Source organism: Mus musculus, chromosome 10 (assembly GCF_000001635.26).
Source record: "Mus musculus strain C57BL/6J chromosome 10, GRCm38.p6 C57BL/6J".
Lineage (NCBI taxonomy): Eukaryota > Metazoa > Chordata > Mammalia > Rodentia > Muridae > Mus > Mus musculus.
In genome coordinates this window covers 107609659-107633981 of record NC_000076.6, presented here as the reverse complement: position 1 = coordinate 107633981, position 24323 = coordinate 107609659, and the positions used below count along the sequence as shown (strand labels likewise).

The 24323-nt window shown below is 37.7% G+C and overlaps 1 protein-coding gene and 1 long non-coding RNA gene across 5 annotated transcripts in view; one reads left to right on the top strand and one right to left on the bottom strand.

Annotated features, from left to right (window-relative positions):
* Positions 1-24323, bottom strand: part of Gm36177 — a 164136-nt gene that overhangs the window by 25422 nt on the left and 114391 nt on the right. The window contains exons 4-5 of the long non-coding RNA XR_872011.1: positions 18223-18334; positions 15442-15633 (exon numbers count right to left, since the gene is read on the bottom strand). This is a non-coding gene — a long non-coding RNA (predicted gene, 36177). The remainder of the gene's footprint in view (positions 1-15441; positions 15634-18222; positions 18335-24323) is intronic.
* Ptprq (protein tyrosine phosphatase, receptor type, Q) overlaps positions 1-24323 on the top strand; it is a 205736-nt gene that overhangs the window by 86117 nt on the left and 95296 nt on the right. The gene's annotated exons all lie outside the window — the stretch shown is intronic.

The following is a 24323-nucleotide window of genomic DNA, read 5'->3' as shown; positions in this document are numbered from 1 at the left end:
AACTGTCACAATTTCTCAGCCATGCTTCTGCATGTTGTAAGATTTGTCTTTTTAGCTTCTCCCATATTCTACCTATTACATAAGTAAAAAGCTGGACTCCTCCTTTGTCACAGTATTTCTCTGGTTGTCGGCCCTAATGAGAGCTGTGGCGTATCTTCGTAACCATTTACTACTTCACATGCACTTCATCATGGAAACTCCTTATGAACCCCTGCCCCAGTGAAAGCCACATCACCTAGTTCAACTCCACATTTCTATCCTTAAGGATACAAACCTCCAAACTTTAAAAGGCCATCCCTTCTCTCTGGTGTCAGTATCTATTCAGTTTCAACTCACCTTCCTTCAGTACCCTTCCTTTGAAGGTTTAAATGGTTGTATTAAAATCACATCTCTTGCTTTTTAGGTTCCATATAATTCTGACTAGTGTGAGGTAGAATCTAAAGGTCGTTTTGATTTGCATTTCCCTGATGGATAAGGATGTTGAACTTTTCTTTAGGTGCTTCTTGACCATTCAAGATTCCTTGGTTGAGAATGCTCTGTAGCCCATTTTTAATTGTTATTTGGTTCACTGAAGTCTAACTTCTTGAGATCTTTGTTTATATTGGATATTATCCCTCTATCAGATGTAAGACTGATAAAGTTTTTTTTCCCAATCTGTAGGTTGCCATTTTTTCTTATTGACAGTGTCCTTTGCCTTCAATTTTATGAGAACCCATTTGTCTATAGTTGATCTATAGGCTGGGCTGTTGATGTTCTTTTCAGGAAAATTTCCCCTGTGCTGTTGTGTTCTTTCCCACTTTCTCTTCTATTAGATTCAGTGTATCTGGTTTTATGTGCAGGTCCCTGATCCACTTGGACTTGAGCTTTGTACAAGGAGATAAGAATGGATCAAGTGCTCAAGTGCTGACCACCACTTGAGCCAGCACCATTTGTTGAATACACCCCCCCCCCTACTGGATGGTTTTGGCTTCTTTGTAAAGATCAGTTGACCATAGATGTGTGGGTTCAATTGTGGGTCTTTGATTTCTATTCCATTGATCTGCCTGTCTGTCTCTGTACCATGCGTTTTTTATTACTATTGCTCTGTAGTATAGCTTGAGATCTGGAATGTGATTCCCCCAGAATTTTTCTTGTTGTTGAGTGTTGCAGGAAATAATAAAAAGAAACAGCATGGTTCCTGAGCTACACCCAGTTACTCTCAGCCCAGGAGGTCTTGTGGGCCTGTTCTTATCTCGTGGAGACTCTGACTCAGAGCTCCAAAATCTCTCCACACAGCTCACTAAGTTCCCATGCTTCAAAACCCACAAGGCCTTTGTGGTGTACATAAAGCAAACCCTAGCTTTGCTGCTGTACCTTTCTCTCTTGAACAAAGACAAGCTGCTGTGTGAAGGAAAAGCTCAACACAAACTTAGTTCAGAAACAATGGCAACTCAATCACTGAGTGCAACAACTAGAATCCTAATCTTGTAAGCCTTATTAAATCTAAGTCCTCTGGTGACAAATCCTGATGGATCCACCATTGAAACCCTCAACCAAAAAGACCCACTCTCTCTCTCTCTCTCTCTCTCTCTCTCTCTCTCTCTCTCTCTCTCTCTCTCTCTCTCTCTCCAACCTGGAAGTCCCGCCTACTCACCCAGTGATTGGCTCTTTTATTCATTAGGTTCATTAGGGGATGGTTCACAAGAAATCACCTGAGTTCTGACTCATTCCTCATTTGCAGCCCCTCCCAGAAGAGCAGACTAAGCATCAAAATACAAGCAACCACAGGGCTATCTATAACAGTTGAGAATAGTTTTTCTATCCTAGATTTTTTGTTGTTCCAAATGAATTTGAGAATTGCTTGCTTGCTTTCTTTCTTTCTTTCTTTCTTTCTTTCTTTCTTTCTTTCTTTCTTTCTCTCTCTCTCTCTCTCTCTCTCTCTCTCTCCCTCCCTCCCTCCCTCCTTCCCTCCCTCCCTCCCTCCCTCCCTCCCTCCCTCCCTCCCTCCCTCTCTCTCTCTCTCTCTCTCTCTCTCTCTCTCTCTCTTTCTTTCTTTCTTTCTTTCTTTCTTTCTTTCTTTCTTTCTTTCTTAAAAATTAGATATTTTCTTTATTCACATTACAAATGTTATCTCCTTTCCCCATTTCCCCTCCAAAAACCCCCATCCTTTTCACCCTCCCCCTGCTCATCAACCCACCCACTCCCGCTTCCCTGTCATAGCATTCCCCTACACTAGGGTATTGAGCCTTCATAGGACCAAAGGCCTCTCCTCCTATTTATGTCTGACAAGGCCAACCTTTGCTACATATGCGGGTGGAGCCATGGGTCCCTTACATGTGTACTCTTTGATTGGTAGTTTAGTCCCTGGGAGCTCTGGGGGTACTGGTTGGTTCATAACAACTGGAACATGTTGTTCCTCCTATGGGATTTCAAACCCCTTCAGCTTTTTGGGTCCTTTCTCTAACTCCTCCATTGGGGGGACCTTGTGCTCAATCCAATGGTTGGCTGAAAGCATCCACCTCTGTATTTGTCATGCACTGTCAGCAAGCACTTCTTGGCATCTACAATAATGTCTGGGGTTGGTAACTATATATGGGATGAATCTGCAGGTGGGGCAGTCTCTGGATTGCCTTTCCTTCAGTCTCTGCTCCACACTTTGTCTCTGTATCTCCTTCCATGAATATTTTGTTCCCCCTTCTAAGAAGGAACAAAGTAGCCACACATTGGTATTCCTTTTTCTTGAGCTTCATGTAGTCTGTGAATTGTATCTTGGGTATTCCAAGCTTCTGGGATAATATCCATTTGTCAGTGAGTGCATACCATGTGTGTTCTTTTGTGATTGGGTTACCTCACTTAGGGTGATATTTTCTAGTTCCATCCATTTATCCAAGAATTTCATAAATTCATTGTTTTTAATAGCTTAGTATTACTCCATTGTGTAAATGTACCACATTTTTGTATCCATTCTTCTGTTGAAGGATATCTGGGATCTTACCAGCTTCTGGCTATTATAAATAAGGCTGCTATGAACACAGTGGAGCATATTACATGTTGGAACATCTTCTAGGTATATGTCCAGGAGTGGTATAGCTGGGTCCTCAGGTCCAATTTTCTATGGAAACACCAGGCAAATTTCCAGAGTGGTTGTACCAGCTTGCAATCCCACCAGCCATGGAGGAGTGTTCCTCTTTCTCCACATCCTCACCAGCATCTGCTCTCACCTGAGTTTTTGGTCTTAGCCATTTTGACTAGTGTGAAGTGGAATCTCAGTATTGTTTTGATTTGATTTTTCCCTCATGACTAAGTATGTTGAACATTTCTTTAGGTGTTTCTCAGCCATTTGATATTCTTCAGTTGAAAATTCTTTGTTTAACTCTATATCAGATTTTTCAAAGGGGCTATTTGGTTCTTTGGAGTCTAACTTCTTGAGTTCTGTTCTTATCTCCTTTAAAAAAAAAAGCTCAAGTACAAATGGATCAAGGACCTCTACATAAAACCAGATACACTGAAGCGAATCAAAAAGAAAGTAGGGAAGAGCCTTGAGCACACAGGCACAGGGGGAAATGTCCCAAACAGAACATCAATAGCTTATGCTCTAAGATCAAGAATTAACAAATGGGACCTCATACATTTGCAAAACTTCTGCAAGGCTAAGGAAACTGTCCATAAGACAAAATGACAACCAACAGATTGGAAAAAGATCTTTACCAATCCTACATCGGATAGAGGGCTGATATCCTATATATACAGAGAATGGTTCTTTTTACCTCTGTGAAGAATTGAGTTGTAACTTTGATGGGGATTGCATTGAATCTGTAAATTGCTTTTGGTAAGATTGCCATTTTTACTATGTTAATCTTGCCAATGTATGAGCATGGGAGATCCTTCCATTTTCTGAAATCTTCTTCAATGTCTTTCTTCAGAGACTTGAAGTTCTTGTTGTACAGATCTTTCAGTTGCTTGGTTAGAGTCACAGCAAGATATTTTATAATATTATCTATAACTTATTACCAGTTAGAATTTGTCTTTCTCTACCTCTATGTTCTTACATACCTTCAGCATCTCTTCCCATATAGTTGATATGACTAATACAACTTTATTTAGTACAATAGACTTCATCTAGTAATTTTAGGAAACATTAGCTAAGCACCTACTACAGAGTAGTAAAGTTCAGCTCAAATGTGGCATCTTTAGTAAAACTTTTATTAACTTCCCAAGCTTTGGTGTTCCAGATTCCTGTCTTGTTGCATCAAAACCTCAAGTGCTAACGTATCTGACTCCATACATCTGAGCATACCACAGGCATTGCCACCACTTTAAATTTGTTGAAGTGGTGGGCTAGAGTATATGTGTATGTCTGAGAACAGATGAACAGCTTCATACATGTCCAATAAGGGGGTGACAAAAATTTCACAGTGGGAGGAAAGCAGATTATTGCTAGAAGAAAAAATATTTTCATGTCCACATAGGTGTTCTTTATCAGGAAACAGCAGGTTAAAAAAATTTCTTTAGCAGTCTGGACTAGAGACATGTCTTAGAGAATGAGAAAATAAGGAGGAAGTATAATAATTTTAAAATAAATGAGAAGTTCAGACTGTCAAAAAAACCAGAGTGCTAGTTTTTACATCATGTATAGTTGAGTTATGAACTAAAGCCACTCAAGAAAAAAAAATAGATATTCAGTTAATAGAGCAGAGGTACAGGTAAAACTTGCTGTACATTAGATATATAGCTATTAGATATACAGCTATTATGTATATATAGCTATTAGATATACAGCTATTATGTATATTATTAGATATACAGCTATTAGGTACAGTTATTATATATATATGTATTATTATGTATATTATTAGATATACCGCTATTAGGTACAGTTATTTTATATATATATTAGATACACAGCTATCTTGCTTCAGAGTCCAGATGTTTGTCACATTATTTTATTCAAAACTTTGAATAGATCTTAATTCAGTTTTGGAAGTCCACCTAGAAGGGTAGGAAATAAAGATGTAGTTGGTCATTGGTTTCTTGTACTCCCATTATGAGAGTTTGTTCTTTTGACCCCTGGGTCAGAATGACTAGCCATGAAACATTGCTCCATATTTCCAAAGTCAGAATTTTTATATTAGCACCAATTTTGCTCACTTAAACACGTAACATTGTTAATAATACACTTAATTCTGCTTTTCACTCTTTACCTAGATCATGGAGTTTTGGTTTTGTTTAATCAAAAATCTCAGCTGAAGGATTTTGACATTCGGGCACTTTCATGATTGTAGGAGAAAGAAATGATTTGCATTGTTCTGGTAACTTCTCCTCTACTGCTGTATATTATTTCCACATGCCATACCTATGAGACAAAAGTAGAGCTGTTTTCTTCCAGTCAAATGTAAAATTTCTTGTAATTAAGAAGAATCATTCAGATGAAATATTAATTTCTGCTTCAAAAGTACTTTTTCATCTTTGAAATTAGATGTTGAATCTAGTACATAATTATATTTATGATTACTGTCCTCGTTAGGTATCTAATTTTTTATCAGGACTCACATGAACTGCTTGTTGATGAGATGTTTGTAAGTGCTAGGAACTCATTGTTCAGATGGAAGCAGTTTTATAGCTGTTGCAAGCTTTTAATTTATGGTGGGAAATTAGTCACAGTGGACAGCTAGCTCTGAGTCCCAGACTCTGCCGTTATTCCTGACATAAGAAGAAACCAAATTTGGCTCACTCTTTTACTGCTTGGTGTTAGACCCTGACAGACATTCTTTCCAGGGCTTTCTCTCTTTCCCTCCATCCCTCCCTCTGTCCTTCCCTTCCTCTCCCCACTGTCTGTGTGTACATAAACACACACGTGTGAGTGTAAGTGGACAATTCAGAGTGAGAAGACAATCTTAGGTGTCACTTAGCCGGTGAGTCCACTTTGTCCTATGAGGCTTGGTTACTTACTAGCATGGAACTTCCCCTGTAAGCCAGGTTAGCTGTCTGCTGTGTCCATCCTCCTGTCTCTACCCCTCAGCACTATGATTTCAAGAGCACCCTGCTTTGACAGGGCACCTTTATGTTGAGGTTTTAAAGTAGCCTATAAGGCATTCAATATCATTATGGCATTTTATTTCAAAAATCGCCTTTTAGACTCCTACAATGTCTTTTACCCTGCCCCTTGGTTTCCTGTTGTAACACACCCTAAACTGCTTGCTCCATCTGTCCTTATGTCAGCTCTCTTTCTCCTTCCTTACTGTGTGTAGGCAGTGGGAAATTTGCAAAGCACAAATCTGCCATCTTCCAAGTCCATCCAAGGGTATCTTTTGAAATTCATTTGTGTAGGTCTCTGTACCCATGCCAGTAGACTTGACTTGATGGACTTAGTGTACTGTCTGAGGGCCTTTAGAGAAGAATGAAAAAGCAAATATGTCTATTGTGCTTTATATTTTTTTAATGATACAATGTTTGATCTTCAGTAGATTTAGAAAATAACTTCAGCAATTTTGCTTTGTAAGCAAGAGGAAGGAAGCCAAAGAAATGGGCTTCATTCTGCACTGGTTTCTATGGCTGACTCCAGCTTGGGTCTAGAACACCCCTCCTGCCTCATGAGTGTTCCTGACGTAGAAATTTCAAATATTACCCGTGTTTATTGGAATTGCTGCCCCCACCACTATTTCACAAGGTAAAATAGAAGACTTTGGGTCCATCCTGAGAATTTTCTCGTTAAAAATGTAGAGTAACAGTCATAACAGATGAGGATGAATACAATTTTGTTCAAATATGGTTTACAAACTTAGAACAACAATTTGTATTTTCTAATCTGTGCTTGATCTATAAAACAAAAAGCCAAAAAGCACTACCACTTGATATAAGGATAGCTATAAAAACACTATGGCATTCTGGGAAATGTTTTAATGTTTCTAGACTTTTGCCACATTTTTTTTTTACCTTGGATCAGTTCCAAAGGGGCAATATTTGATATTTTTCAAATAGTCTTAGGTATCAAGTTCTAAATTTAAAAGTTCTTTTAAACATGATTTTTAAAAGGTGAATTTGGGTTATTCTGTATAATTCCCCTCAACCTCCTTGTTACTGGAAGATCTTTCATTAAGTGAACTCCAGGCAGCCATTCTTGGCTTCCTCTGAGCTCCAGCTAAAGCCAGCTGTTCTTTTAAGACTTATTTAGGAACGGGGACATATCTTATTACTTTATTTTCCATTCCTAATACTCTTCTTAACAGCCTTGGCATATGAACCTCCTCCCTCATTTCTTTTCTTGTTCTTTTTTACTTCCAGTTTTAAGTTAGTTTTGTGTGTGTGTGTGTGTGTGTGTGTGTGTGTGTGTGTTATTCCTTTCTAGTTAATATAGTACTTGAAGCTTTCAGAATCGATCTACTGTTTTTATGAGATTATGGGCTGCACAAATGACATTTAACAGTGGTATAAATATCCCTCATGTGTTCAAAAACATGAATTGAACACAGGAATATTTCAAAAGGAATATGCTATTTTGGACTTAAAATCAATGCAATATGAATCATTTGAACATATAAGCCATACAAACATTGGCAATTACAGCTTATTATTAAATTTCTAATACTAAAGTTTCTTTGTTATCAGTAATACAAATTTGAGGAAGGTTCTAGATTTTTAGTGTATGACAATTCATATTATCCACAATAAGATTCTTTTGGAATTCAAGTGGAACAAAAGCTCCATTTCTTATTACATCAGTGCATTAGAACTGTAATTTTAATTTCACCATGTTTACTACAATATCAAGTAAAGCTTGTATTGGTTCTGTGATTAGAAACCTTATTATGAAGAGTCACTACCTTAAAATTTGCAGTAGTAGAGGTACTAAAAATCTACATGACTTAATTAAATCTATGCCATTTAAAGGATGCATTAAAATTAGTGGTTAATTTGGTCGTTTGTTACTAATTATATTAATTCTATTATGCATGTTTTTCTTTCTAATCTTTATCTTAACTTTACATAATTGTGTCTCTGAACCAGAGTTGCTATAGTCCTGGCTGGTCTGGAGCTTGCTACTTATACCAGGCTGTCCTCAAACTTGTAACAATCCTCCTGCCTCTGTTCAGAAGGCTGTAATGACAGGCAGGAGCCAGCAAGCCAACCTTCTTTTATTTATTTATTTATTTATTTATTTATTTACTTACTTACTTACTTACTTATTTTGGTTTTTTGAGACAGGGTTTCTCTATGTATCCCTGGCTGTCCTAGAACTCACTCTGTAGGCCAGGCTGGCCTCGAACTCAGAAATTTGCCTGCTTCTGCCTCCCAAGTGCTGGGATTTAAGGCGTGCACCATCACTGCCTGGCCTACCTTCATTTTTATACTATCTGTATATATTAGTATATTAGTAAAATTAGTACATTAGTAAAATTTTTATGTAGGAGTTTAACATTTTTAAGGTATGGACTCAAAATTTAATACAAAGTTTATCTTTAAGATGTTATGTTGTTACTAATTAAATGTATAAGCCATGATGCCTAAGAGCTGTCTTGTGAATTATTGTCAAAGCAGTTTATGTACTTCCCCTGCAAATTAAGCATAAATAATGATGGCCCAAGTTGTCCATGATATACTTAATGTAGTCTCAGGTTTCCATTGGTGTGGATATATTAGATTTATCTTACAGCTCATGTTCTTTTTTCCTTCTAAAGTCTATATTCATAAAATATCCAGAGGCATCAACACCTATTATTTTTGGTGTCTATCAAATGTAGAAAGTAAACGTATTTAGGATATTTTTACTGAACTTTTATAGCAGAGCTTTTTTTGGTTTTATACAACTTTATGGTTATGTGCAGCTTACATAGAGTTGAATACACAATGTTTAGTTGCAAAAGGTCAGTGAGTTTTGAAAGTTTCAAATACCCACCTACTTCACTACTTCCAGTCAACATGTAACCTAAGTCCTTCTTCCATGGAAATTCCTCCTGCATACCTATACCTCAGGATAATCCCTGTCCTCATGGCCATCTATAGAGACTAGCTCTACTTGTTCTTAAGCTATGAGTACTCTTTCATGTCTACCTAGTCCTTTCAATGCTAATTAGAGATTCATATTGTTATGATCTCAGTAACATTTTTAGTTCTTAAATTCTTTTCTATCATAGAAACATCCCATTATCCATGAGTCATTCTTTTTTGGTGGACACTCAAGTTGTTCTGAACTTAGTGTCATGAATAAATTTCTGTACTTTTCATGGATTCATTATATTTATATATGAGAAGTCAGTGTTTGCAAGCTACTCTGAGCTCATAATAGTCTTTAAAATAAAGCAGGGTCTTACTATATATATATATATATATATATACACACATATATATGTATATACTATACTATACTATAGTATACTATACTATACTATACTATATAACTGTGGCTTAGTTTGAATTTACTATGTAGACTAAGCTAGCCTTGACTTCACAGAGATCCACTTTCCTCTGCTTCAGAGTACTAGGATTAAAGATAAGCCTGGCCTCCAATAAAGCAACCTTAGTAGTAAAAGGGACAAACTATAATTGACCTTTGATCTTCAGTGTGTTTGATAAAATACTCTTAACTGTTACTGTGATACACAGCCAAGACAACTTAGAGAAGAAAGAATCCATTTGAGCTTCCGATGACAGAGAGATGAGTCACTCATGCAGGGAGAACCACGACGACAGGAAGCTGAGTACACATATCTGCATATGTGAGCATTAAACGGAGAGAATGAACCTGAAGTGGAGAAAGCTTTAAGTTCTCAAATCCTACTTTCAGTGGCACACTTATTTCAGTAAGACCACACCTCTCCAACCTCCCTGAACACCACTGCCACGTGGGACCAAGTGTTCAAATACTTGAAACTATGAAGGACCGTTATTTAAACCACCCCACTACCAGTTATAAATATATATAAATTATTTATAGCCTTTCTAAAAATAATGGTTATCACATAAAAAAATTAGTATTTTACTTATTCACATTTTCCAGTTGTGTCTGAGACAGAACCTCAGTTTGCAGTCAGGCAACTGTCTATTCATGACACCTCTGGCCCAGTCTTCCCAGTCCTGAGATTAAGTCCATATCAAACCTGGCATGAGTTTCTCTCTTGTTTCTTTGCAAAAGCTTATCAAGAGTGGCTTTCCCCCCATTTTTATAGATATGTAAAGAGGATATTTTCTGTGTTCTGGTTAACTATTACATTGTTTTCTAAGTTTGGATTACCTTATAGCATTTTTTCCTTTGAACTTTTGTTGAAATGTCTCCTTAACTGTAAGGCTTTTTTGGGTATTATTTCCTATAGGTCACCATCCTATATATTCTTCAGTACAACCATTGCCCTCATGTATGTCCAGTTTGCATGGTTGTTGTGATTGCCCATCTAAAGTTCCTGTGGAGCAGCATTGTAAACATTGCTTAGTCAACCATTTCTTCAAAAACTCCACTTATCATTGATTCTCATTTACTTCAGCATTATCCCTACATGCTTTGCCACCATGCTGGTTGACTTTGTATGCCACAGGAACTTATTATGATGAGACAAGGAAGTTGTAATTCTTTGCCTATGTCTGAACTAAAAAAAAAATACATAATGAACAATAAATGATATAAAGGAATATGATTGGTTACTGAATTTCTCATTGAGCTGTTATTTAAGTAATGATTTCATGATGAGAGGACAAACAGGTGCATGTTTATTTTATGTAATTATTCACTATTACCATATCATTGCAAGAAAATTGAATGCAGCCATGGAGGGAAACTAACTAAACTGTAGCAACAAAAATTCAACCATACTGGAAGAGGTAATGGGAATGCTACCTTATCTCATTTGTGAATGTTTCTATTCAAGTCATTAATAAATGTTATTTAACTTCAAGTGCTTAATGTTTTAAATATGAAGTTCCAGGAGATCCTTGCATATGCTGGATATAAGTCTTTTTGCTAGTCAGCTATTTGTCGCTGGGGCAAATACCCAAACTGAACAACTTAAAAGAATAGGAATTTATTTTGCCTCATGTTTTCAGGGGTTTCAGCCCATCAGTACATGGACACATTGTTTTTGGCCCATAGCGATGAAGAAGATCAAAGAAGGGAGTCTGCCACTTACCTCATGGCTAACAGAATGCAAAGACAGAAAGCTAAAGGTTGAGTCCCAATGTCTACCTCAAGGGCATATCTGCAATGGCTTATTGTCACCTTTCTGTAGCACTACAAGCTGGAGACCACGTTCTCAGCATATGGAGCTTTTAGAGAGCATTTAAGGTCCAAGCCAGGATGTATAGTCAACGAATATTACTTCCCACACAATAGGCTGACTTTCTTTGATGGTTTGGTGTGGTTATAATGTATCATTTTACCTCCCTTTGAATACCTCCAATGTACTACTCTCTTTGCTTTCTTTCCCCTCCCCCTTTCTTTTCCCTTAGGAGCAAGAGTTGTGTTGTAGATGGATTTGTTGGGACTGAGCTCTGAAACTCTGCATTTTGATCAGTTGTGGTTTTTCTTGTAGTCTTTGTTAAAAATGAGCAGCTTCCTTGAAAAGGCGGGTATAAGAATAAATATTTAGAATGTTAGGTATAGACTGTGCTGGTTTAGTCATGTGGTAGTTAGAGGTTCTCTGCCAAGATCCATCACAAACTTAACTAGCTCTACAGAGTTGACTAGGTATCCAGTCTCAGAATACCTAGTTTCTGATTTCTCTCTTGTTAAGCAGGTTGTAAATTCAATCTGAGAGCTGTTGGTTACAGCCACTCCTGTCCCTTAAGGGTTATTGTGTTATGCTGGTTGTTGTTGTGATTCGTATGCACCATAGTTGGGTAGGACTATTTATGTCTTCCTCATCAATTTTTGTTAGTTGCCTTTTCAAGAAATTGAGCCGGTTCATTCTGAGGTATCATATTAATTTACTTATTGATTTTGGGCATAAATAATGCTAGCCCTGCTTTCACTTATGACGTTAGCTATTTGTTTCCTTTTCATATATGTCAGTAGTTTATGAGCTTATGTGTTTTTCTTCAAATAATCCTACTCTGACTTAATGTTTCCTTTATTAGTCTGTTTTGTGCTTTATTGTAGTCTCTTTGATTTTCTTCATTATCAATTTAATGGAGTTAATTTACTTTAGCTGCTTGCTTAGGATAAAGTATAGAACATGATTTTCACCATTAGTACTTCCTAATTAACAACCACGTATAGCTGTATATATTTTTCTCTAATGATAACACAACATAGATTTGTATAACTTATTCAGCAATAGTCTTATCCTTATGTTCTAGGTAGCAGCCATGGACAGTGATAGTAGTTTATATTGATAAAGAGGTCAGCTTCCAAACGCTGACACCATTGCATACAATAGTAAGATTTTGCTGAAAGGACCCTGATATAGCTGTCTCTTGTGAGACTATTCCGGGGCCTAGCAAACACAGAAGTGGATGCTCACAGTCAGCTATTGGATGGATCACAGGGCCACAGTGGAGGAGCTAGAGAAAGTACCCAAGGAGCTAAAGTGACCTGCAACCCTATAGGTGGAACAACAATATGAACTAACCAGTACCCCCTGGAGCTCATGTCTCTAGCCGCATATGTATCAGAAGATGGCCTAGTTGGCCATCAGTGGGAAGAAAGGCCACTTGGTCATGCAAACTTTATATGCCCCAGTACAGGGGAAGGCCAGGGCCAAGAAGTGGGAGTGGGTGGGTAGGGTAGTGGGGGGGGGGGTGTATAGGGACTTGAAATGTAAATGAAGAAAATACCGAATAATAAAAAAAGAGGCGTCTTAGTTTTCCTTGACCAGAACAATAAAGGAGGATTCCTATGCCCAGTGAGGATTTTTTTTTTTAAGATAGTTTAGGACTCTTCAGATAATCATTGCTCCTCCAAGTGGCATAACTTCATTTGATCTAAAGCTTTCAATAAGGATAACCTGGTAACCATGGTTTGGAACCTGGTGAACTCAGCCTACTTGGTACACAACTGAAGGCAATGACAGTCTGTTTTACAGAACCCATCAGTTGTCAACAGTGCAGCAGGGAAAACTTGGACTTATGAGCTCCTCCCTGATCCGTGGTGGTCTGTTAACAGGATCAATCTTATTCTGGCCCAGTTCAGGCAGCCATAACTGTTATAAAATCAAGTTTACAATGGCTACCTAATACCCTGAAGCTAGCATTTTTTATTATCTCTTCTCCCTATCTTTTGGCTATTTCATTTTCTTTTTTTTCTTTTCTTCAGTGTTCCCCGAGCCTAATAAAGATTAGTATAAATGTCCCATGGAGGGCTGAGCACTAAACTTTCATTTATTGTATTTGTTTTCAACAGCCATGTGTCTCTGTGTTCACTATAAAGTGACCCTTCTGTGATTAGTGATGAGAGTGGTATTTGTCTATGAATATTAATATAAAATTTTATAATGTACTTTTTTGCTATATTAATTTTGCTAAACTGCAGCAAATAGGGCCACCTAGAGTCCATGATGTCCCAACTCATGGTGTTTCTGACTGGACATACAGTATCAGGCACATATCGACTTATGTGAGGGTATTTAGCAAATCAAAATAAAAACAAAAACAAAACAAAACACCTTTGTTACTGTATAATCATCATGTCCTAGTGTAGTTCATGTCTACCGCTTGGGCCATTAACAACTTGCTCCTCTGTCAGTCTTCAAATCACCTTCTAGCAGTACCAGTGCTAGCCAGAATGAAGAACGCTTCCAGTTCAATTCTAGCATGACTTCTCTTTTTCTGGCAACCAAAGCTTGCAGTATTTTCATGAACAGGGTCTTAACATCTAGTTTTGGTGGTCAATTAAGAACAATGGGCATATTCTGTATTGTTTGAAGACCTCTGTAGCTTTTCTGACAAACAGCTCATGGGAAGGTATCGGGTTCTTGGTACTAGGAGTTTTTCCTCCTTTATGTGAGCTTCTCTGTCTCACATGAACTTAGAATGCTGTAGAGCAGAAAAGAGCATCAGATCCCCTGGAACTGGAGTCATAAGCAGTTGTGAACCACTATGTGGGTGCTGGGAATTGAACCTGGGTCCTCTGGAAGAGCAAACAGTATTCTTAACCACTAATCTATCTCTCCAGCCTGGTACTAGAATTTTTATTTCATAACCTATGACTTCTGTGAGAAGCATTATCTGCGCATGCATGGGGTTTCCATTCAAACTTCTTTTAAATTATATTTTAATAGGTTTAAACAATAGTAAGTGTCTACTTTTACATATCCCTTAGTTAAGATAACTCAAACATCTCATCTGCAGGTGAATAAGCTTGATAAAACAATGGTCAGATCAGAGTTTTCTAAAGTCATCCAGCATAGAGACTAGAATATATTCTTATTAGTTTGAGGTCTTTCAAAATTTTTTTGCATATATGTATATATATATATATATATACATACACACACATATACATAAACATATATATGTGACTTATACCTATGATCTTAACAATGGGGCTGAAGGGCCATATTGCACAACAGCCATTTTTAACTCCTTTATCAACTTGAAATCCAAAGTCTGGTAATGTCTGACTCTAGTATCTTGCTGATCAACTACCTCGACCACAGGAAAGGCTAGCGTATTAGACGTATCCTGTCTTCTCCCACGAGCCTGACTCACAGCTCTTTCTAGCGGCACCTGGTGAACTTCAGAAGAGTTACTCTTTCCCACTTCTGACATCCTTTTTAGCTCCTGAAGCTCATTAGTCAACTTCTGAAGCCTAGTTTCAAACTCTAATTTGCTTAGTCGCGTGTCCCTATGAGTAGCACCTCCCGAGGTGGGGACCATAGGTGGAGCGGGAGACTCACAAGAAGGCCAATTCTCATCAAAATAATGGGCAGCTCTTCTATCTGAGTGATTTTTGTTTGAATTTAGTTCATCATCAGAGTTTCCACATTTATTAAATTTAGAGTTGAGGACCCTTTTCTGAGAAGGCCCTCTCTGATAGGCGCTCTTCCTGAGATTCTACAAGCTCTGCCTGGGTACAATTCGACCCCAGAGAGGTAGCATCTTAGATAGCATCATTTATGAGCGCCCAGAGGCCTAAGGTGAAATTATCTGCCTGAGTGATTTTCAAGGCCTCACCAACTTTCTCCCAGGTTCTGTAATCTACAGTTTCTTCTTCCTTTAACCATGGGCAACAGCTATATATCCTATCAAAAAATTTCTTACCAATTGTACTTTAAGCCCTACTCCTCTGGCCTGAAACAGCTCCTGAAAACTACGGATGACTGCCTGATCCATAACTTTAAAGCTTACCTTCTCTCGCCTGAAACAGCTCCTAAAAGCTGGGGACAACTGCCTAATTTCAGTTTCTAGTTCCGATTAATACGCTGTTGACCAAAGCTGAACCAGAGTTGGGTTAGCGCCGATTTAAGCTTAGTTCGTATCTTACTGCATCCTCAGCAACACTTTAAAAATGAAATTTTAAGCTAGCGCTAGCATGTGTACCTGTTTGTTGCTCCAGTGCCTGATACGAAGACCATTAGCTTTTCCCGTGGAGCTCCACATGGACAGTGTTCTCTCAGCGTCCTTTTGCCATTCTTCAGGTCCCTGTTCGGGTGCCAAACTGCTGCATGCCGTCCAGTGGCTTGTGAGGAACGGGTACGGCTGAGATGGCAGACTTGAGCTGAAAGCAAAGAACTAGAAAGACGAAAGAAAGAAAGAAAGAACGGAGATAAGACAACCAAGTTCTGATCAAAGCTCAATTTTACTATTTAGTGCACTGGGTTATGAAGAAGGGGAAAGGGGCCCATTCCCGCCAAATCATGCTGGAGTCCAGTTTCAGGTGACCACGTGTTTGGCTCCGGAACAGCTAGGCGGCAGGCAGCAGCAGTGGGAGTGGCAGAACGATAGGGCGACAGGCTCCACCCCGATGCTCTCTTCTTGCTAACAGTGAAACCTGAACAAATAGGTTTCAGGCTGGGGGCAGGGGGAGGTTACAGTTAAACTTGATATATAGGTACTATAGGCATGAACTTAAGAGATGACTATTTGACTAAAACAATTTGTATCAAAACTTACCATTTTAATAGATACTATCATGGCTTATTATAGAACTGTAAAAGCTAACAACTCTACAAGCAATACTATTTATTTTACATCCACACTGGATATTTTAAATGACATTTTATTCTATTATTTTCCAAAAACTGACTTTCTTCTCAGAAGTTTTATTAATATATTTTAATGTAGCCACATGTTCAACAATACTTGGCTTAAAGACTAAAGGTATTGTAGCCAAATGACATGGAAACCTGGACCATAATTTGACCATCTATCAGTGCACGTACTAAAAGAGATACTGCAAAGTTTTTAGTGAGTCTATTCTCATTGTGAATACTTTATCAGTTCTCTTTCCCACTGTTTTAATAAACTGTTGAAAATGATTCAATTTGGCTTACTGTTCTGAGTCTTTATTATCACTATGTAGTATTATCTAGACCATGTTTGTGTAGCAGATTTTGTTAAATGTGTGCTGATTATCTCAATATCTCAAAATTAAGCAGACAAGAATAGTGAAGTGAATTTGTACTATAGTATGACGAGTAGTGAAAGCAATATGTTTATTAAATGGAAATATTTTGCATCTGCCTACACTGAGAAACATAATAAAAGCCAAATTAAATATGCTATTTACTCTATAAAGCTCTTGTTAAGACATTGTTCATTACACAGTACCTTCTTTATATCATCCTGTGGAAGATATATATATATATATATATATATATATATATATATATATATATACATATACATATACATATATGTGTGTGTGTGTATGTATGTAAATGAATTATAATTTAGTGCCAGAGATGATTGCAATTTTGTTCACTTATTTTATCTTTATGGTTATAAAGATTTATGATCTTGATTTTATCTTTGTATTATTTTTGTATTAGAGTCAATTTCATGGTTTATTTCTGCAATATCCATGTTGGCCACTAATCTAATACTGGGTTCATTTAATTCACTGCATTTCAATTTTCTCTCTACGAAATATATCATCACAAACTTTGTATTTCCTTTTGGTGCTATTTATAATTATTCTTTATCATCATGATCTGTATTATATTATAATGTGTAACTTGTTTCTTCAAAACTTACATTTTGTGAGCTAAAGAGATGCCTCAACTAATAAGAGCACTTGCTAGTTTTGTAGAAGATCCAGGTTCAGTTCTGAGCATGCACCTAGCAAGTCACAACCACTTATAACCCCAGTTCTAAGATATCCTATGCATTCTTCTGGACTCTGCAGACACATCATGCACATACATGTGTGTGTGTGTGTGTGTGTGTGTGTGTGTGTGTGTGTATATATATATATATATATATATGCCTTTCAATAGTAATACCACACCTTATGGTATTGTTTTTAATATAACCTTGTGATGACTATCTTTCTTCTACCTAACATGATTACCAGCCTGTAGAACACATTTTATTGCCACTTATATGTGGCTATCCATATTCAACCTGCTGGAATACTTTTGCCTGTTTTCATAGACCTTTTAGTGTGGGTTCTTTAAAATGAGTTATTGTATGTAATAAATATAAAAAATATATATTGAATATAAAAATAACCCATGCATTTAGACTTGTAAACTACAAAATCCATGATAAATATATAATGAAGGGTATTGATTAAATTCAAGTCAGTGAAAAATTTATAAAATTTTAATTTTAGTATTGAGCCATATAAGTTAGTTTTAGCTCACTGATATTTATGTGTGGTTATACTTCTGTAACTCATCGTTTAATATAGATCCCATAAAAGTTTTAGAGACTAAACATTTCTTAACCAACTCTGAAAATTATGTTGATTTTTATTTTTCATAGATACACTTAATAAATAAAAATTATCAGATAGTGTAGACATACATAGATGCATAAAGCTCTAAAATACATAGTTAAAAATAAGGAAGTTTTAAAATTTGGTTTTGCCCACTAGTGTACCTAACCAGGTGATGAGAAATTAAACAAAACTACTACCAGAATCCTGCAGAAGAGGCTGGTTTCTAAAAAGTGACATTCATAAATTAACACAATAATTAAATTTTATATGTACATTCAACCTCTCAGAAGAAAATGTAATTTAGTCCTTGAAGGCTGGGGAATATTTAAATCTGTATCAAGTTTTATGTAGTTATACAGACTCTTCAATTCAAGTGTGATGAACATGTTTTTACTGATACAAACAATTTATGAATAAAACTGTAATTTCCTAAATACCTTTGCCATTAATGTTGATTGCTTCATCACAGTTCAGTCATATTTAGACAATCTAAGCAAGCTGTGTGATTACTCCAGGAACCATGGCATGATGTGTTCAAATTAGTACCATCTGTGGATAGAAAGAGTTTGAGGTTTTTCGTCATTCTTAAGGAATGGAAATCTGATTCTCCATGCTAAAGTGAGTGTAATCCTCTTTGTATCTGTAATTCAATAGGGCGGTTGCCTTGAAATGGTTCAGTTCCATACACAGTTCATCAAAAGTGAAGATCCTGGGTATAAAGGAGGGTTACTGCTGGTCACTGATGAGTATTTGTGAAGTTGTCCTGGGATGCATTATCTGTGCAGAGCAGCATCTATTTGGGGTCTGATCATTTCTAGTCCGTCATTCCTAGTTCTACATTTAATAGAAAAAGAAATGTGTGCTATATTTGATGCCATGTCAAAATTAAAGGACCATTTTAATAAGTTATAATTTATTTTCACAAATACATGCTGAGTACCTATACTGCCCAGGGTTGAGTCTATGCGGCTGTCTGATGGTTTGCCACAGAACAGGATTCAGCATATGAGCATGCGTTCCCCCAACCAAAGTAAGAAAACCCAATATCTGGGCTTTGTTTCTTTGTCAGAAAAAGTATGGCTCCATTTAAAATGTCTTTCTCTGGAATACTTGATTCTATGAACCAGTAATTTACTGAAATATTTATTCTGCATCAAATTTTGTTATTGAAGACTCATTTCCTAATATCTGAATGTACTAGGCTCTCAAGGAAAATAGACAATGAATTTGACAAAGGGCAATGGAAATTGTAATAAAATTTTTTTTCAAGTATCATCTCTTTATAGTACTTAGTCTCAAACTAACACCTTTTTCAGTCTAGAAAGCTTCACAGATGTCTGCCTAGATGTCCAGTTGTCTCTCTTTCCATTCTTCTTCTTGGGCACCCAATGTTTTCAGTATGCCAAGATCTGTTTTCCCTTTGAGTCTTACTCTGACCTGATGTTATTCATACAACATGCTACTTCTCATTTCCTACTCTCTTACCAACTCATCTCTCATCAATAGAGCTTATTCAAGCCATCTAAATAAAACTTTATCATATAGTATGTATTCATTTAGTTGTGTATTCAAAAATATTTACTAAATGACTAGCCTAGTTCATGGTAGATATGAGCCAATATCTACAGTGATATTCTATGTGTATGGTCGCTTGTCATATTTTATTATTATTTAATATTTTATTGATATATGTACAGATGCAATTTTTCTAGATTTTTTTAGCTTTGAGATTATAATATAATTTCATGATTTCTCTCTCCACTTACCCCCTCCAAACCCTTCCATATACTCTTCCTTGCTCTTTGTCAAATTCATGGCCTCTTTTTTCATTAATGAAAAAATTAATTGCTATTATATGCATCCATATAGATATAGATAGATAGATTATATAAATATACATTCCTACATATAACCTTCTCAGTCTGTATAATGTTACTGACATGTATAATTTCAGGGTGGACCATTTAGTACTGGATAACCAATCAGTATACTCTTCCCCAGAGAAGGCTATTTCTCCCATACTTCACATTCCTCAACTGCTTGTAGATCTTGGTGTAGGGCTGAGACCTCATGGGCTTTTCTATTTTCTGGGTCTTATATACAGACTATTAGTGTTAAACTGTTAGGAAAATAGACTAGACAGAGTACGTGTTTAATGTAGACTTGAATGAAGGTTTATGAGAAAGTATAAATCAGATCTGAATAATTAAGGCCATACAAACCAATAGAGTTCTTTCTAGGATCACTATAAAATAAGGACCTACTTTAGATTTTGAGTTTCTCTTTGTTCCGCTGTTTGAATCAGGTGCTGCCCAAGTGATGAATAATCATTTTGTAGAAGAAAATGGTGTTGAATTTCCATTGTTATATAGCAAATGATCACAATCACGGTGACTTAAATCAAAGCAGACTGTTAATTTAAAATGCTGGGATCAGAAATCCAGGCGTTTTGTGTCTGATTCTCTGCTTAATTTCTGTAGTTCAATTCAAATTGACAATTAACTACATTTTCAAACGGAATTCAGAGTCCTCTTCTAAGTTATCATAGTTGTGGCAGGATTCAGTTCCTTGAGGTCCTGAGTTACCTGTTTTTTGGTTGATCAGGTTTCAGATCTGAGAGGTGAATCATGCGGTTTATTATGAGGCTCCCTTCCTAGGGGGCCAGGAGCAGAGGTGTTTTGTTTTAGTGTTTCTGTTTAAACACTGAATCTATCTCTTACTTCAGTTCTCTTCTTTACTAGTCTGTAACAACCAAAGAAATTGTTCTACTTTTCAAGAACTCATGGTCGGGTCTACTGGGTATCTTTTTATTTTAAAATTCATGGATGTGGACTCTTAATTAAAGCATCAGTGTTACTCCCCTTTTTTCCCAGGATCGGTGTTTGGAAAAACAAGAAGCCATATGTGTAAGCAGTCTTGCAGACACCTTTATATATAACAAGACAAGTTGACCAAGATCACTGATCTCTAAGCTTCCTTCTAATTCTAAAAGTCAATCATTCTGCCATTCATTTCCCTCTCTTATGGATTTAAGCAACAATGAGATAGAAATCAGAACTCCTATAGATATCAACCTGCCTGGATGTATCAAGTTGCAGTAGAACTAGGTGTGTATTAAGGCTAGACAATGGAGTCCAGTTAGGAGCAAAGGATCCAAAGGTAGGCAACAGATTCATAGACAGCCCCTGCTCTACTTGTTAGGGGACCCATATGGAGACCAAACTGCACATTTGTTACATATGTGTGTGTGTGGGTGGGGGAGGCTAAGTCTGTCCCATGCATGCTCTCTGCTTGGTGGTTCAGTCTCTGTGAGGCCCCATGGACCCAGATGAGTTGATTCTGCAGGTTTTCTTGTAGTGTCCTTGATACCTCTGGCTCCTTCAATCCTTCCCCCCCTTCTTCCACAACATTCTCTGAGTCTGCCTAATATTTGGCTATGGGACTCTGTATCTGCATCCATCAGCTGCTGGGTGAAGTCTCTCTGATGATAGTTATATTGGGCTCCTATCTGCAAGTGTAACAAAGCATCATGAATAGTATTAGGGGTGAGCTCTCATGGCTTGGGTCTCAAGGTGAACCAGTTATTGGTTGGCCATTCCCTCAATTTCTGCTCCCTCTTTATCCCTGCATATCTTGGAGACAGAACAAATGTGAATCAAAGGCTTTGTGGGTGGGTTGGTGTCCCCAACCCTCCTTTGGAAGTCTTTTCTGGTTATAGGAGGTGGTCATTTCAGGTCCAGAACTCCTATTGCTAAGAGTCTTGGATAGGAACACCCTTATAGATTCCTGAGGGTTTCCACTGCCCTGAGTTTCTAGCTCATCCCAGAGATGCTCCTCCCACTTGTTGCCCTCATTACAGTTCTCTCTCCCAATTCTCTCTCCCTTAGTCTTCCTCCTGTTCCCCTCCCAACCCTTCTCCCACTCAGTTATCTCCCTCCATCCACCCCCAAGGAGGCCTCCCCTTCTCTAAAGAGAAAGGGAAAGGGGATAGGGTGGATGGGAGGAAAGAGGGCAGGACTAGAGGAGAGGAGGGAGGGGAAGTTAAGTAAAGAAATAAATTGTTAATAAAAAAGATCAGAGCTCACTCCTGCAATGGACTTCTAACTTCTTTCCTTGACAAATCAAGTGTTACATGAATTTTTGTCTTCTCAGGGATAAGTACAGGACTACACTTGTTAAAGTATACTTTCTGAGTAGCTCACTGTGACTCTTTGGTAGCTTTTCATTGCAGCACAAGCTATTTGTGAGCCCCTCGAAAAACTCCCCGAGCCCTTGTGCAATTCTTTTGTTTTGCTGTTGTTAAAATTAGATCAATCTTGACTTAACAATGGTGATATCTCCATTGTCACAACCGAAGAAATTCTGTCCCACATGCTGGCTCTTCTCTGGAAACTTCTCCTGAGCCCTTAAGACATTTATACTTCTCTGCTTTATGTTAGAAGTTTAAAAAAAAACCATAGTATTCTCAGTTTAAAATTAGTCACTGAAAGATTTGAATAAGCCATGGAATTGCTAACTTCCCAACCAATTCTAAAACACTGCTCCACCCAAAATATATTTCTTCAGAATATTTTCTCTGATTGCTTGTTGTTCATAATATGTAAAGATTAAACATTGTGGGTTATAAGTAGCATAACAAATATTTTACTGAGCATACACTATTTTTAGAGTAATATACTCAAGCAATAAGATTGGGTGTTAAGTATTAATATTTGAAATTAATTGAAGCAGATTCTGTAACTTTAAATAATGTGATAATGCTTTTCCAATAATACATATCCTCACTTATCGACATTTTAGTACCAATACTTAGACAGTAACTTACCTGAAGATGATTTAGTAAAAATTTAAGAATCAAATAAAAAATTTGCATTGGCTTTCAGTGACACATGTTATGAATAATTCAAAACATTAAGACATACAGCATCTATGCTGTTCTACAGAAGTCCACACGTGAATATCTGTCTGTCATTTCCCTTTTGTGTTGAGCATCTGAGAGGAATTTCAGAGTTACCCTACTAAAACATAAAAGCTTGTTCTTAGGTCCCTGGACTCAGTCTAGTAGTCAGCTGTGAGTTTCTGCATAGGACTGAGCCTGTGGCCCCCAATGGCAGAGTTAGGGGAAGGGCGGAAGGAGCTGAAGGGGTTTGCAACCCCAAAGGAAGAACAACAGTATCAACTAACTGAGGCCTCAGAGCTCCCAGGGACTTGCTACATATATAGCAGAAGGCAGCCTCATCTAGCATCAGTGGGAGGGGAGGTGTTGGTCCTGTGGAGGCTTAATGCCTGAGAGAAGGGGGATGCTGGAGGAGTGAGGGGGGAGTGGGTGGGTGGGTTGGGGAGTACCCTCTTAGAGGCAAAGGGGACAGGGAGGGAGTGGGGGATTCCTGGAGGTGAAACCTGGGAGAGAGGTAGCATTTGAAATGTAAACAAATAGGGGTGAGCCCTCATAGAAGCAGGGACAATGGAGAGGATAAAGAGTTTAACTGGGGGTGGGGGGATAACGTTTGAAATGTAAATAAATAAAATAACCAATAAAATAAAGTAAAGTAAAAATAAATTTTAAAAATGCTCCTTCTTTCGTTCAAACATTTCTCCTTGCCCAGAGCTCCCATCTTTCGATTTGTTCTCATCTTTTAACTTGCTCAGTCGCAAGGCCTAGGAACATTCATTTCTCCTTCCTTTTCTCACACTTTCCAAATCTCTCATGATGTAATCCTGTCATCTCCTGTTCAAGACATATTCGGGATCTGACACCTTCTGCTCACATCTGAGTCCAGGCCACTGGCACCTTTTGCATCCATCTTATAAAGCCTGCTCATTACTTCCCCCCTCCCCACCTTGTCTCCCCTTAGCCTATGTAGTGGTTATGTGGGAACCAGCAGGAGCCTGACTTTCTTCAGGTCATGTGAAAGCCACAACAATACTCTGCAATCATGCGCACAATCTGACCAGCAGCTCTCAGAGTTTCCCTCCTGCTGGCCACTCCTTGCTCCTTGTTAATTTACAAAGAGAGGAAGCACCATTTCATCAGAGGCACTTTAAACAATGTTTGCTCCATCAGAGCTATTCCTTCTTGAAATGTTTTCACAGCTCCTTCTCTTCCCTTTATCAGGAACTGAATATCTTTTCATTTGATATGTTATTATCTATGACACCTTCTTTCATCCCTCCCTTACTTACTTTTTCCTACATCAATGGTTGCCTTCCATTTTGCTTGCACAAAATGTGTGTGTGTGTGTGTATGTGTGTGTGTGTGTATGTGTGTGTGTATGTGTGTGTGTGTGTGTAGGTGTGTGTGTGTGTGTAGGTGTGTGTGTGTGTGTAGGTGTGTGTGTGTGTGTATATGTGTGTGTATGTGTGTGTGTATGTGTGTGTGTATGTGTGTGTGTGTGTAGGTGTGTGTGTGTGTGTAGGTGTGTATGTGTGTGTATATGTGTGTGTGTATGTGTGTGTGTGTGTATGTGTGTGTGTGTGTAGGTGTATGTGTGTGTGTGTGTGTGTGTGTGTGTATGAATGTGCACTGCTTGTGTCCCTT